General features: G+C 36.9%; 1 long non-coding RNA gene across 1 annotated transcript in view; it reads right to left on the reverse strand.

The window, feature by feature from the left end:
* Nucleotides 1–14540, reverse strand: part of LOC106793882 — an 85360-nt gene that overhangs the window by 11948 nt on the left and 58872 nt on the right. The window contains exon 2 of the long non-coding RNA XR_001382473.1: nt 11432–11511. This is a non-coding gene — a long non-coding RNA (uncharacterized LOC106793882). The remainder of the gene's footprint in view (nt 1–11431; nt 11512–14540) is intronic.

Consider the following 14540-nt stretch of genomic DNA (forward strand, 5'->3'; position numbering starts at 1 on the left):
ATTATTATCGACGACCATATAAATAGGAGTACCTTTCTTTTTGATAAGCGCAAAATAAGATAAAACAAAAAGGATAATGAGTCCTCTAATCTCGTATGCCTTTTTTTTTTTTTTTTTTTCTATTATAATACTTTGTTACTTTCCATGTTAAGAGTCAGTTTAAAAAAAGAAAAAAAAGAAGAAGGGGAAGAAAGGACTTTCGTTTATCGAATTTTCTCTCTCTCTCTCTCTCTCTCTCTCTCTCTTTCTCTCGTTTCCTTTTAACATGAACAAAAATTCGTACGAGAATATCTTTTTAATGGTTACTCGACTTGTTCGTTGCTCGGTTCGAAAAAGAAAGAAAGAAAGAAAGGAAGGAAGGAAAAAGAAGATAGACAAGAGTGGGGGGGGTAGGTGGTGGGGGGATAGGTAGGTAGAAGAAAGCGAGATTAACGTAGGCTCTCCTTTTCTACTCTCGACTCTTCTCCGCCATCACGCTATCTTCTCGAAACTCGTAAAAGAGCCATTCGTTTGACTTACGTCGGTGCCCGTTTGTTATTACGGTGCTCGTTACAGAGTCAATTCTGGCACTGGGTATTCGCCGTGTAACGCCTTTATGGCCGTGTCAGTGTGAAGAGAGAGAGAGAATGAGACAAAAATGGAAGAGGGAGGAAAGGGGGGGGGGAAAAATCGTCATTTTTCGCTCACAATCAGCTTTTAAATTCTTTTCGTACGATTCTTGTTACTTCTTTTTTCTCTCTCGTACCACGTGTACTTTCATAATTGATCATTCGTCTTTACAAATAAAAAAGAAAACAAATAATAAAATAAAATAAAAGAAAATTTATACACAAAGGACCATATATATATAGATTTTAATTTATATTTTATATTTTGTAATTTTATTTGCACGTTCGCGAAAAAAGTATAATACTCGAAAGAATAGACTTGTAGATAGGATTACGGGAGAAGAACTCACGTGGATAAATATTTTTAGTAGTAACGACTTAAGTAAATCTCTTTCGTAGATACATACCCGTGCGCGATTTTAAACGACAAAGTAAGTAAGTATATATATATATATATATATATACACACATACGTGTCTTGTTCAGCCGTGTACTATCGAAAAAGAAAAAGAAAAGGCGTTAAAGCTCGTTACTTTACTTTGCCTTCCTGAGTTCTCAACTTTTTCCTACTCCGAGCGTTTACTTTTCCCATCCGTAAAGTATACATATATCCGTAGAATAAGCGAAGAAGAAGCGGTAAGTTGAACGTTCTTTCTATTTTAAATAAAAATAATATAAGAATAAAAAGTACGCGAGAGAAAATATGAGAAAAGAGGAGGTAGACGAAAAAAAAAAAAAGAAAAAATACATACATACATATACATATATATATATATATGCATACTATTCGCACGGATACGTTTGCGTAACGTTTCTCCCGCAGCTGTCGAGAAAATTAGCTACGAATTATTACCCATTTTCTTTTTATTTTTCATTCCCCTTTTACGACGACTTCAGAGACAGAAGGATAAAAAAAAAAAGCAAAGAAAATAGCGAATCATCGGCAGAAATGACGGCGATCGACGAGCATTTATAATTCGCGTTGAAAGTATTCCATTCATCTATCTTTATCGCAGTTAACTTTCTAACGACAACGAATAAAAGATGCGCTGCCGCAGATCTACGAAAACGATCAGGAAAATGACAAAGCGTTTTAACCGCGTTTCACTCGTCATCTTCGCGAGGAAGACGCTCTAATTATGCGTAATTTATTATGCACGAAGTACGTTCAAATGTACGTACCTGTTCTATGAGAGTAAGTGGGGGGAGTGGAGTGGGGTGCGGGGGAGAAGGGGAGAGGGGAGCTGGGGGGAAGGTCAGAGAGGTTGGTCAAACATAGAGAAGGTATCTACCATATACCAAGCATACGGTAGATAGGTATTTCCCATATGACGTAATATCCATTATGTACCGTACAATGGTTCGAGTACGTCGCTTAATTTACCGCGAATGCGTATTACTACTATTACCATTGTACGCCAAAAAGTAATTAGTCCGCCGTCCCGATAAATTATTCGTCCTACTCGTCCGCATACGTTCCGTCCGAAAATCGACGATTGGATAATGATTAATTAACATGACCGCCACTACATACGGCAAAGCCGGCGTCGTGTCGTCATCTGTCCTATGTTCGCATTCACGTTCAAAGATATAAAATCGCGTTAATTAAAACCCTCCTCTATTTATTGACTATCTATTTTTCCAGAACATTGTCATTATTTCTATTCGCTATTCACACAATCGATGAATATACAGTAGTATACAGAATCAACAAAAAGAGATTGTTGTGGTCAATATTATATAAAGATTAATATAAATACTGGACGAATTATATTATTTTTTAATCATTACAATAGGTAATTTTGTTTTAGTTACAAATACCGTTCTAATAAATAAAAGTGTAATTAAAACAACGTTAAGGAAAGTATTTATTTCCCGGGGGTGGGGAGGAGAAGGGTTATTTCAATTTAATGATTAAATTGTATAGCATTAAAAGCTGAAATAAATGAAATGTGATGAAAACATAAATTAGTAGGGAGACGATAAAATGAAAAGTAATAAATGACGAATACCAAATAAGAGGATAGAGATAGATAGATTACAACAAAGTTTCCCTTTTGCCAAATGAACAAGGGAAATTCTAAATAATCCGTAAAATCAGCGTCAAACGTAATCAGAAACAACGTTTCCCGTTTCCCGTTAGCGCGTAAAACGAGAAAGAAAGAGAGAACGAGAGGGAGAGAGAAAAAGAGAGAGAGAGAGATAGAGAGAGCGAGAGAGTCTCGCGAAGTAAAGTCAAGCAAGAGTTTTAATGGACCTTCCTAGCGACTGATTTTTCACCCTAATTTGTGGCGACAAAGTCACGAAGGCAGACGACGTGGACGTTTTCTACGGTAAAGTCAAGGAGAATCCAGAGAGAAAAACAGGAAAGACGTGCTAGAAAATGAAGGGAAAAGGACAGAATGTGCGGGAAAGAGAGAGAGAGAGAGAGAGAGAGAGAGAGAGAGAAAGAGTAGAGTAAAATTGGTAAGAAGAGGAAGAGGAAGAAGAAGACGAAGAGAAGAACCGACGTTCCAACATCGACGAGACTCAAGAGGATAGTTTTCCTTTGTCGCAACCGGCCGCACACTCCAGACGGTCCTCGCGAAACCGGAAATAAATTACCACTTGAAATCTCCGAAAGCCTTTTACCCCTCGGCGTCATCTTGTGTGACCAAAGTAAGTAAGTAAGGTAAGTAAGGTAAGTAAGTAAAAAAAAAGAAATGAAAGAACGAAAGAGAAAAAGAAGTTTTGCGAAGAACAATTTTTACTGTATTTCTAAGCTCGCGCTTGTGTCGTAAAAGTAGAAAAACGAAACGAAAAGAAACGAATGAAAGAATAAAAAAAATATGATAGCAAAGATGGACTAAAAGAGGAAGAAAAAGATAAGGAAAGAACGGATCGGATAAAAAAAAAAAAAAAAAGAAAATATAGAATTCGAGTGTGTTGGTCGGGTGATATAAACTCGTGACACATAGCTGGAAATGCAGAGCTCTAAATGCCGCGAGCTGAGTACTCAATTCTACCTGAAGTACTATATTATATATCCGAGGGAGAAAGAAAATATCTACGAACGGGAGAAAAACAAGGAAAAATAATAATAAGAAAAAAAAGAAGAAGAAGAAGAAGAAGAATGAAAGAAAAGGAAATAGAAAACGTTAGTCGTTAAAGATAAAAGTTATTGGCTACTTCGTTCGCTTTAAAATCCATTCTGTCTCACAAAGCTTTGAACTTTTTCCGAGATCAAGCTCGTTGGACTACCACCACCACCACTATCACCACCCTATCTACGATTCCATCCTCCTTATGAAGAGAAACAGAGAGAGAGAGAGAAAAAGGTTAATACCGAGTTCTACTTATTGGGCTGATCTATTCTTCGGAAATTTCGACAGCAAACAGTATGAGACATGGAAGGCAGGCAGGCAGCAGCTTTTCCTGTCTCCCTTTATCTTTTTCTCTATCTCCATCTTTTTCTATTTCTTTTTCTCCGTCGGCTTTGTGCTTTCAAAAGTACTCGAGATAATCGAGAAAGGTTTTCTAAGGTAGAAGGTATATACTACATAGCACGAATCATTTCCACGAAAGGAGGTGGTCGGTCTCTTCTCTCTTAGCGAAAAAGTCTTTGCGATAACGTTGCACACTCTTTACCGTAGCACACCATAGAGAGAGAGAGAAATATAGAAAGAAAGAAAGCTTTATGACGTAGGGCAAAACGTGGTTCTAATACGATTGCTGCTAACCGAAGTATAGTAATAGTCGCGGGTAACGGGCCGAGTCGGTAAAAATGAGGAGGAAGAAGGGAAAAGGAGAATATGAAGTAAAGAAATAAGAGAAACTGAGAGAGAGAGAGAGAGAGAGAGAAGAGAAAAGTAGAAGAGAAGTGGGATAAAACAAAAAAAAAAACAAAAGAAAGAAAGAAAGACTAAAGCGAGAGTCGTGCAGAGAAGGAAAGAGGGAGAGAAGAAGAACCCAACCGCGTTTCCATTACTTCATTTCCGAGACTGAAAGGCGCAGGACAATGGGGCGCCCTCGAAAGGTTGACACGGCCCCAAGAGCCGCGGGATATCTCGATCGTTTCGAATGCTTCAGCAACTCCTGGAAAGAAGATGAGTCGTCGATCGAGAACTGGAAAGAGAAAAACCGGAGAAAAGAAAGGGAAAAAAAAGAAAAAGAAAAAAGAGCGAGTAGTGGGTTCGTGAAAACTATTGCGATCCATTCCTAACGGCACTTATTCTCCTCAATTTCGTCATATTTCATTAAACCCAGAACACGACTAGGACGACGACGACGACGACGACGACGACGATGACGACGACGACGAAGAGGAAAAAACGTTAAAGAATATTTCCACCCTAATTGCCTTACTGAATGAATGATACCAATTACACTATCGTTAAACTCCCTCGTCACACTTAGCAGATACCTTTTTATTATAATTATTATCCGACCCCGATCTTCTTCTTCTTCTTTTTTTTTTTATCCAAGATATAAAAATGTGAGAATATTTTATCGTCCGAAAAGACGTATGGGGATGGCCTTTTGTTTCGGATAACTTTGATACATTTTTAGTTAAAAATTACTACTCGGTTCCATCTAGAATTTGATATTATAAAATATATTTTTTGACGTATATGTATATCATCGCGTTTAATCAAAAATTATAATAAATTATGGAAAACAGTTACGAATACACTCGACGAAGATACCGAACATAATACAAAAAAAAATAAGATATATTAACTTTTAGTTCGTAAAATACGTGAATTCGTGAAATAATTAGTTGCAACGCTGACATATACACGTACGCACATATATGTAGGTGTATTACTTACCAACAGTAGACACACCTACGCAGCTATCCATATCATTTGCACAGCAATAAAACACACACACACACACACACCCATACACAAAAACACACGCGCGCGCGCGTATACGCGAAATAAATTTGACACTTTTCTAATATCATATGTATACATCTCGACGCGTCGAAGAAGACTGACAATAAATTACGAACAAAGTTACGAATACAATCGACGAACAGCGAACGTACACGAAGGTTATAACTCGACGACGAAATGTTTAATGGAATAAAAAMAACATTCGAATATAAATACYGGCTGAGGAGTGAGATATGTATGTATATACGTATAAACAAAACATTAAATGATCAAAAAATTGTTCTTTCGATAAACTTGACCTCTTACACACCTCTACCKTTCTCARTCATTATTCYTCTCGGTTACCAACGTGACGTGTTTAGAATTGTTCCTACCGTACGTATTATACATTTTTTTGACTCATTTACATTAGATACAATGTTTTCTATCCTATTTTTTAACGATTTTCTAATTAATAAATGTATATACATATACATCACTTGCCAACAGTACATACACACACATACACATATGCACATCATTTGCACAGTAAYAAAACACGCACGTGTATATGCGAAATAAATTTGATACTTTTTTTAATACCGTTTTTACATTTTTCAGCATTCGAAGAAGATTGGTAAGGAGTATGGAAATATCAAGGCATTACATTGGACGATCACTGAACTATTTTCTTATTGGAAAACAGTGATAATCGCAATCAATGTAAGTCAATYATAATTATGCCAAAAGCGTTATCTAAAAACAGCAAGTCGTTTTTCATATACTTGATCTCCTTTCTCTTTTTCTCTAATTATCGACGATAAGAAAATTTGTTTAGAAAGGTTAAACCGTTAAATATTTTTAGTAAAAAACGTTATACAGTCGATGTTTTCCGTATTATTCGAGTGTGTTTTGAAAGTTAGTTCTCGAAATTATCTCACCGGGGAATGGAATTTTAATATATCAAGTAGGTATGTAAATGTGTATGAATATTAAATATCAGATGTTATCAATGAAATGAGTATATGTTATAATACGATCATTAAAATGTTTATATAGAATTTAGAGAATGGAATTTTAATATTTTAAGTACGCATATGTATATGTTAATGTTAAAACATGAATTTCAGTACGCTTTCTGATTAGTAATAACGCGCTAAATGAATTTATAACGTAAACGAAATGAAACTTTGATCAATTTTAAGAAACGTGCGATATATCGTTGGATAATTTATATAACACGATTGCGATTGATTAATTTCGGTATAATAAATCTTGAATGATCCGTTCGAAAGTTCGATTATTACTCTTAACCTTTCATTAATCTCACCAACACGTGATAAGTATTTTCTTCGTTTGTTTTTTTTTCCCACAAAATCGTACTCGATAATCGAAGTTTCTCATTCTCTCGCGCAAAGATTGTTCGAAAGAAAAAAATGAAAAGGAAAGGGGAAAGAAAAGAAAAGAAAAGAAAAGGAAAGGGGGATGGAGGAAAGAAAGAAAAAGAAAAAGAAAAAAAAAGATTTAGAGAAGTAGCGTACGAGTACTTGGAACGAGCGTTTTCCCGACAACTTCAACTTACCTACACACAAACTACGTTATCTTAAGACTCTTAAGTGCACGCTAATGCCAGTTTCGAAAACATTAATGAGTCGTCGACGAACTCCTCGAGTACGTTCCTTTCTTGCAGCTTTTGCCTTGCGACCAGAAGCAAGTAAGCAAGTAAGCAAGCAAGCAAGCAAGTAAGCAAGCAACCAAGTAGGCAAGCAAGTAGGCAAGCAAGCAAGCAAGCAAGCAAGTAAGCAAGCGAGTACTTGCTTTTCAGCTATCGTCGTTGATAAAACAAAAAAGGGGAGAAAAAAATAAGAAAAGAAAGAAGAAAGAAAATCCTTGCATATTGCGAATTATTGACGTGAACAAAAGAGCCTTTTTTTCTCTTCTTCTTCTTCTTCTTCTTCTTCGTGAAGAGTAAGCATTGTGTTTTGTGTGCGATACCACAAAATAGAATGCAATTTTTTTAAAAGAGTTGCTTTTCTTTTAATAGCGCAACTAAATTTCCTTATTATATAATCGTTTTCTTTTTCTTTTTTTCTTTTTTTCTTTTTTTCTTTTTCTGAATGCAATATAAGAGTCAACAAGTTGTTTAATTTTTATATGAAAAGAAAAAAAGAAACAGGTCTGCTTTTATTAAAAATATTATTATATTTTGGAAATTAATTTTTTTTTGCGGATAACGTAGAGTAAAAACAATGCAAAGAAATATAAAAAGGACAAGAGTGGGGGTGGGGGGATTGTTGTTCGACAAAGTTCGATAGTAGAGATGATCTCGAAGTCGTTGGATTTCGAACGAGACTCGAAGGGCGTCGAGACGAAACGACTCGAAAACGAAGGAAGTAAAAAAGCCGAGAGCGTTAACCGAGTACGCTCGACGAAAAGGGAGAATCGCGAGGGAAAACGTAATCGAAAACGTCGCTACCAGCAAAAGCACTACCCGTGGCATTTTCAAACGGCAAAAGTTAGAGCGAGTTCTTCCATTTGTGTTCACTCACAGATAGAAAAGGGAAAGAGAGTAAGAGAAAGAGAGAGAGAGAGAGAGAGAGATCATGTCATTACTCTGTCTCGTGATAAAAACAATGATAACGTTTAAAATAGATAACGATACTTCAAAAATATTCATTTAAATAAATCTACTCTAGATATTACAATATATTAATTATTAATCTTATTTAACTGGACAAAATTACATATGTGAAATAAATTAGTCAATTAATGTAAATAGATTTTGTTACGCGGTATTACGAAAGAAAATTGTAAATAATATATATAATTGTTATTTTATTATAAATATCGAGTAAAAATATTTGGAAGAAAATACGACACTCGATAAACACAAACTTGAATAAAAATATATTTATTCGTCGATAAATTTCGTATCAATTTCATTTAATGGAGATACGCGTTAGAAAGAGAAAAACTGGTTAAAGAAACTTAACGGACAAAGAATGAAAGATAGGAAAAAACGAAACGAAAGAGAAAGAGAGAGAGAGAGAGAAGAAAAAGAAGAAGAAAAAATGTAGAAAAAGGTGTTATAGCCTAAGGTAGAAAGAAAAGAGATGGGCAGGGAAAGTAAAGGTGGAAAATTTGTAGCATGTAGTCTTAAAGGTGTTCAAAAAAAGCGCGGAACTGGTTTAAAAACCAACAAAACTTTTATTCCCTTGGCGCCTAGCACTTTCCCTCTCCCTGTCTCTTCTTTCCTTCCTTCCTTCCTTCTTTTCTTTCTTTCTTTCTATTTCTTTCTCACCACAGAAGGAAGTTCGGCCGGCGCACCTGGACCCTTACACCGAAAGTTTCTTATTGAAAGCTGTGTGCTCGTTGTTTTCAACGAATAGCGACACGTCGCTTCGAAAGTCGGAGTTCGTCTTGCGTTTAGACGTTTCCTCCTCGATTTTTGAAGAAAATAAAGAAGAAGAAGAAGAAGAAAAAGAAGAAGAAATTGAAAGAGGAAATGAAAGAAGAAAAAGGAGCAAGAGAGAGAGAAATCCTAAATTTTAATGACACCAAATACTCACTTCGTTTGATGTTCAACAAAAGAGAAATGTGGACAAGGATCAGTCAGTCTGTCTGTCAGTCTGTCTGTCAGCCATTTCTCTCTCTCTCTCTCTCTCTCTCTCTCGCTTTCTCGCTGCCAAACTCACAGTTAACTTCGATACTTTTTCAAAACGAAATTTTCGCGTGCTTAACGCGCAAGCACCGCTAACGAAGTTAATTTTGCGCGAGGACTCGTTAAAACTCAACAAACAGCCGAGGAGCGTGCTTCAAACCACGCGTTCTCGTTTCTCTCTCTTTCTTTTTTCTGTTTTTTTCCTGTTTTTTTTTTCTGTTTTTTTTTTTTTTTTAAGCTCGCCACGCGCGCTTCCTCGTAATTGGAAGACATTTTTCAACAAAAATTGTCATCGCTTTAGCATCGCGAATATAACGATAATTTTACAAAAATCTTCTCTTTCCGTCTCTCTCTCTCTCTCTCTCTCTCTCTCTCACTTTCTCTCTCTTTCTCTTTCACACACATACATACACATACATTCATTCATTCACTCACTCTAACTTTTCGAGTACTCGTGCGACACTTGGTCGTTTTATCAAAATTATTTGAGCATCGTTTGTTGCATTGGCGATGATTATTAAAGAGAATTATACCCCCCCTAAACCCTCCTTCCTATTTTTACCCTTTCACTCTATCAGTCTCTCTGTTTCTTTTTCTATCTCGTATTATATATTTTCCATATATAATTATTCTTATTTGATTTAAAAAAAAAAAAAGAAAAAGAATAAAACTTCGAGATCGCGTCAATTGATCTTTCACGACTCGTAATTATTTTCAAAATGCCACGTTCGGTAGATTGGAAAGAAATTAAATATCAAAAATCGATTGAATTAAAATTATCGATAGAGATAATAATTACATTGAATTCGTAATGAAAACAAAAAGGCAAAAGAGATTTTAAAGAAACTATTCTTTTTTTTAATATCGAAACATGAAAAAAATTAGAAAAATATAGAAAGACATTGAATAGATAGATAGAATAGCTAGCTAACTAAATAGATAGAACAGATCGACGCCGATGCATAAATTTAACTCTCGATCGTTCTATATTTAAATGGTTTCATTCGCGAAACGCGCCAATACGTAGAAAGACTCTAATAATGTTACCTAGAGTTAATGTAATATTATGTCGGTGGTAAAATGATGTAAGTACGTTAACGTCGATGAATTTTCTAACGTTGTCTTATTAATAAAACGTTCTTTCTCTCTCTATCTCTATCTCTATCTCTCTCTCTCTTTTTCACTTTTCGCAGTGAGCCATGGAGCTCGTGTGCGAGCTTCGAAAACGCCTGGCAATTTCGTGCTATCGTTTCTTTCAGCTGCCCGGACGACGACGAGCTACATTGTTGGTAGAACAAGGTTGCACGCTCGTTGCACCGTTGATTGCGAAACTTTAGGTAACGACGTATATACGTGGTGCGTGGTGGTAGAATGCGAGAGAACCGAGCTAGTGTGTGCAGGTGGAGGAGGAGGAGGAGGAGGAAGAGGAGAAACAACAGGATGAGGAAGAGTACAAGGAGAAAGAGGGACGGAGAGAGAGAGAAAGAGAGAGAGAGAGAGAGAGAGAGAGAAGAGAGAGCCGGTTAGTTCGAGCTATTAGCAATTATGAGCTTTCGCATCGAGATAATCCACTGGAGATATTCTTACCGAAAAGATCTCTTATCGAGCGAAAACAACGTGAATTTGGTGATAGTGTTTATGCTTTAGAATTGTTGAAATTCTCGACAATACGTAATTTCTCTTTTTTTCTTATTAATATTATTCAGAAAAAAGAATAAGAAAAATGTTTAAATAATTTTTTCCTATATATATATATATGTATATTAATTAAATCCCGTATAACGAAGAAATTATTATTTCATTATAGATATGTTAATTCGATTTCATTGAAATAATCGAAAATCGTTTACGTTTTCTTGTTCTTTAACAGTATTTAAAAAAAAAGAAGAAAAAAGCTAAAATATTTCTAAAAATATCAAATATAAAAATATGTAATAAAGGAGAGTACCCTTCTTGCCCCTATGGCAAAGAGAGCGTTACTTCGCGTTACTTAAAACCGAGGGAGGAACTTATACGATCTATTATTCAGTCGCGAGCTTAAACCGTCGTTAACGACTTTTCGCTCGTTTCACCAGCAGCACACCCAGCCCCTCTATCCATCCCCCCGTCCCCGTCCCCGCCAACCCCCCGAAGCGTAGGTATGTCGTTTCAGAAATCCACCCTTGTAAAACCCTGGTCGCGGCCTTTCTAATCAACTCCCCGGTTCTACTATCTTTTTTATACTCCCTGTTTACGCGATTTGGCTCGACTTAAGCGAGCCAGTTTCCGCGCCAATTGAGCTCCTATTTTCTCGGTTATACGACCTGTTGTTCGGATGTTCCGTCGTTTCCTTCCTCCCACATGATCACCATAAGTGTGTTCATTTTCTTTTTCAGGAACTTACCTGTAACAATAAAAAATAAACATTAATCGTTAGATTGAACTAAAAGTAATATCTATCATTGTATTAATTCTATATTTAAATCTATTTATTTAATTAATTATATTTAAAAATCATTTAGATATTCATTTAACGTGAAGGTTTAAATTAATAAATAAAAAAAGATTATATCAAAGATAACCCCACATTCTATCCCACATTCGTAACAATTCCATTATTCGGATCTTTTTCTTTGTGAAAATACGCGGTAGCAGTCACCACCAATTAACCAATTAGAAAAAATAAATCCAAAGTAGGTGGACGAGGGTTTGAAAGTAGGAGAGGGGAGGAGTGAACACTGTGGTAGCAACGTAATCAGACGCTTCCGGTTTCATAATGGACGGCTCGTGGTTACTGTCGCGAAATGACACGGAAGTGGAAGGCCCTCGAAACGACCAACCGTGTGTGTTACACTTATATACACGTATAACTAATATACATATATATATATACGCATACGTATATATCACAGTGAAACACGTAGGTAGATATCTATACCCACACTGATTCGTCTTCGTGCTTCGATGCGTCGATTCAATGGCGCCGCCGCCGTGTTCGACGATAATTCGAGAGACAGGAAGGATGATATCTTGAAGCTTTTTTTTTTTTCTCTGGGCAATATTCTCGAGCCTTTTCTTTTTTCTTTTTTTATTCCTTTCAATTTTTATCATTTTCTATTCTCGCGTATCTTTCTCGAACAAGTAGGTGGCAATAGAAAGAAGAATAAAAAGAAAAATAAAGCTCACATTTTAAACGTAAAACTTTTCGCAAAATAGTATAAATGGCGTCGATAAGTCGTCGTCGTCGTCGTTGTCGTCGTATCATCGATAAAAATAAAATGACGACGAGTTAAACATCATTATTAATGAATTCATAAATACAACAACAACAAAACTATACGTAATTTAAATTCATTCAAACGGACACAAACATATTGATGCAGCAATAATCGCGTAATGAAGTAATACGAAGAATTCAATCGACGTTCGGTGAGTCCGAGTCATTTGGTTGGAATGGTCGAACGGAAGAGGTAAAAGAATAAATGGGATGAAGTTAGAGAATGGAGAATAAGAATAAGAATACAAATAAAAAAAAAAAAAAGAATAAAATGGAAAGGGTAAAAAAGGGAATAAGAATAAGAAGAAGGATAGGAACGATCGAAAAGACGAAGGAAGGTTACCAACGTCTCTTAGTGAGATAGCATCGATATTTCATTGTTTGTAAATCGGCGCGCGTTTTATCGATGTTCGCCAAGCATATACACGATCGTACCTTTATCTTCTTCTCCTTCTTCTTCTTCTTCTTCTTCTTCTTACCGGAGACACACGCTGCGTTACAAAGTGGTACCGTGCGGAACCGAACAGTCCGCAGAACAGAAAGAGAAGAAGAATTCTTCTTTCTGTTCCTTATCTTTTTCTTTTACTTCAATTCTACCCCTTTCCCTTCCCCTATCCTTAACCCTCTGTCTTTCACTCTCACTCTCTATCTCTCTCACTCTCTTTCTCTTACTCTTTGGTAACAACATTCTCTTTTCTCTCATCCTACTCATCCAACCTCTTTTCTCTCGTCGTCCGAGCGAAAGAGACCGTAGCGGCGCTTCGGAAACGTTACGGTGCGCTACGCAAATTTACTATGCAAATTAGCAGATGTATTTCCCGTTCCCCCGGCGAAAACAGGAAGATCTCTGGAGCAGAAAAAGGGACCGGAGGAAGAAGAGAAGGAGTGGGCTGCTGGGTGGGAGGGAGGGAGGGAGGTAGGTAGGTAGGTAGGTAGGGTGGGTGGCAAGAAAATAAAAAGGGAGAAAAGGAAGAAATAAAGAAATGAGAGAGAGAGAGAGAGAGAGAGAGAGAGAGAGAGAGAGAGAGAGACGGCAGGAGACGACGTCGTCCCTGGCGTCCTCCTCCACGACGACCGAACAAAACGTTCGCCGTGCGAAGAATAATTACGTAATAGTGGCTGAAATGTTCTCAGACTAAAAAGCGATGGCGGCGCCGGCAGTAACGACGGTATAGTATGTATTGCCAGGGAGATACTGAGTACCGCTTACAAAAACCATCCTCGTAGAAGGAGTTTTAACGTAAAGTAAGAGAAAGAGAAAGAAAGAAAGAAAGAAAGAGAAAGAGAGAGAGAACAAGGACGAGTTTTCACGAAATAAGGAAATTCATGACTATCGGAGGTTCCACGAGTAGAGTTTGAATCCAAGAAGAAAGCAAGAACACCAGTTTGGCAAAGGTTACTATCAAGAAAAACAGAACTTAAATAAAGAAAATAATATAAGGATTTTGGTTATATCGTTCAACGTCGACAGATATTTAAAGAGTGATTCTCGAAGGATACAAATTTTAAATTACAACATGCTCGCCGCCATCTCGGCGACGACGACGACGACGACGACGACCACCGACGACCACCACCACCACCACCGAAGATAATATGCAAAGGAGAAGCTTAAAAAGTAATTACCACTGAAGAGCGTGCGCTGGTTAAAAATTGGCGTACATAAAAAGTTTTCTAATTTCGGAAGCCAAGGATGGTTGGGTTGAAAATGAAAAGAGAACGCAGCTACATTGAGAGAGAAAGAGAGAGAGAGAGAACGGGAAAATCGGGTAGCATAAGAGAGAAAGATTCAGAGATACGATGGAGGGGTGATGAAGGAGGAAGAGGAGGAGGAGGAGGAGGAGGAGGAGGAGTCTTAAGTGGCATAGTTAGGTACTTGGGTAGATGCGCTTATACATTTGCACGAGCGCCAGAGTATCCATCCATACGTCCATTAGACGGTGAAACAGACGACGAGGAGGAGTAACGATGCGCTTCTCCATTTGCTTCGAAAGTCATTCAACGTTTATAAAGTACAGAAACTATGACCTTTTTCTTCCTCCTTCTCTCTTACACTATCTTCTTGTTAAAAAATTCCTAAACTAATTATAGCAATCGTACTTTTCTTCCATCCGTACATTTCTTTCCTCTTCACTCTCTCTCTCTCTCTCTCTCTC

Source organism: Polistes canadensis, unplaced genomic scaffold (genome assembly GCF_001313835.1).
Source record: "Polistes canadensis isolate GaletaPanama2010 unplaced genomic scaffold, ASM131383v1 scaffold_20, whole genome shotgun sequence".
Taxonomy (NCBI): Eukaryota; Metazoa; Arthropoda; class Insecta; order Hymenoptera; family Vespidae; genus Polistes; species Polistes canadensis.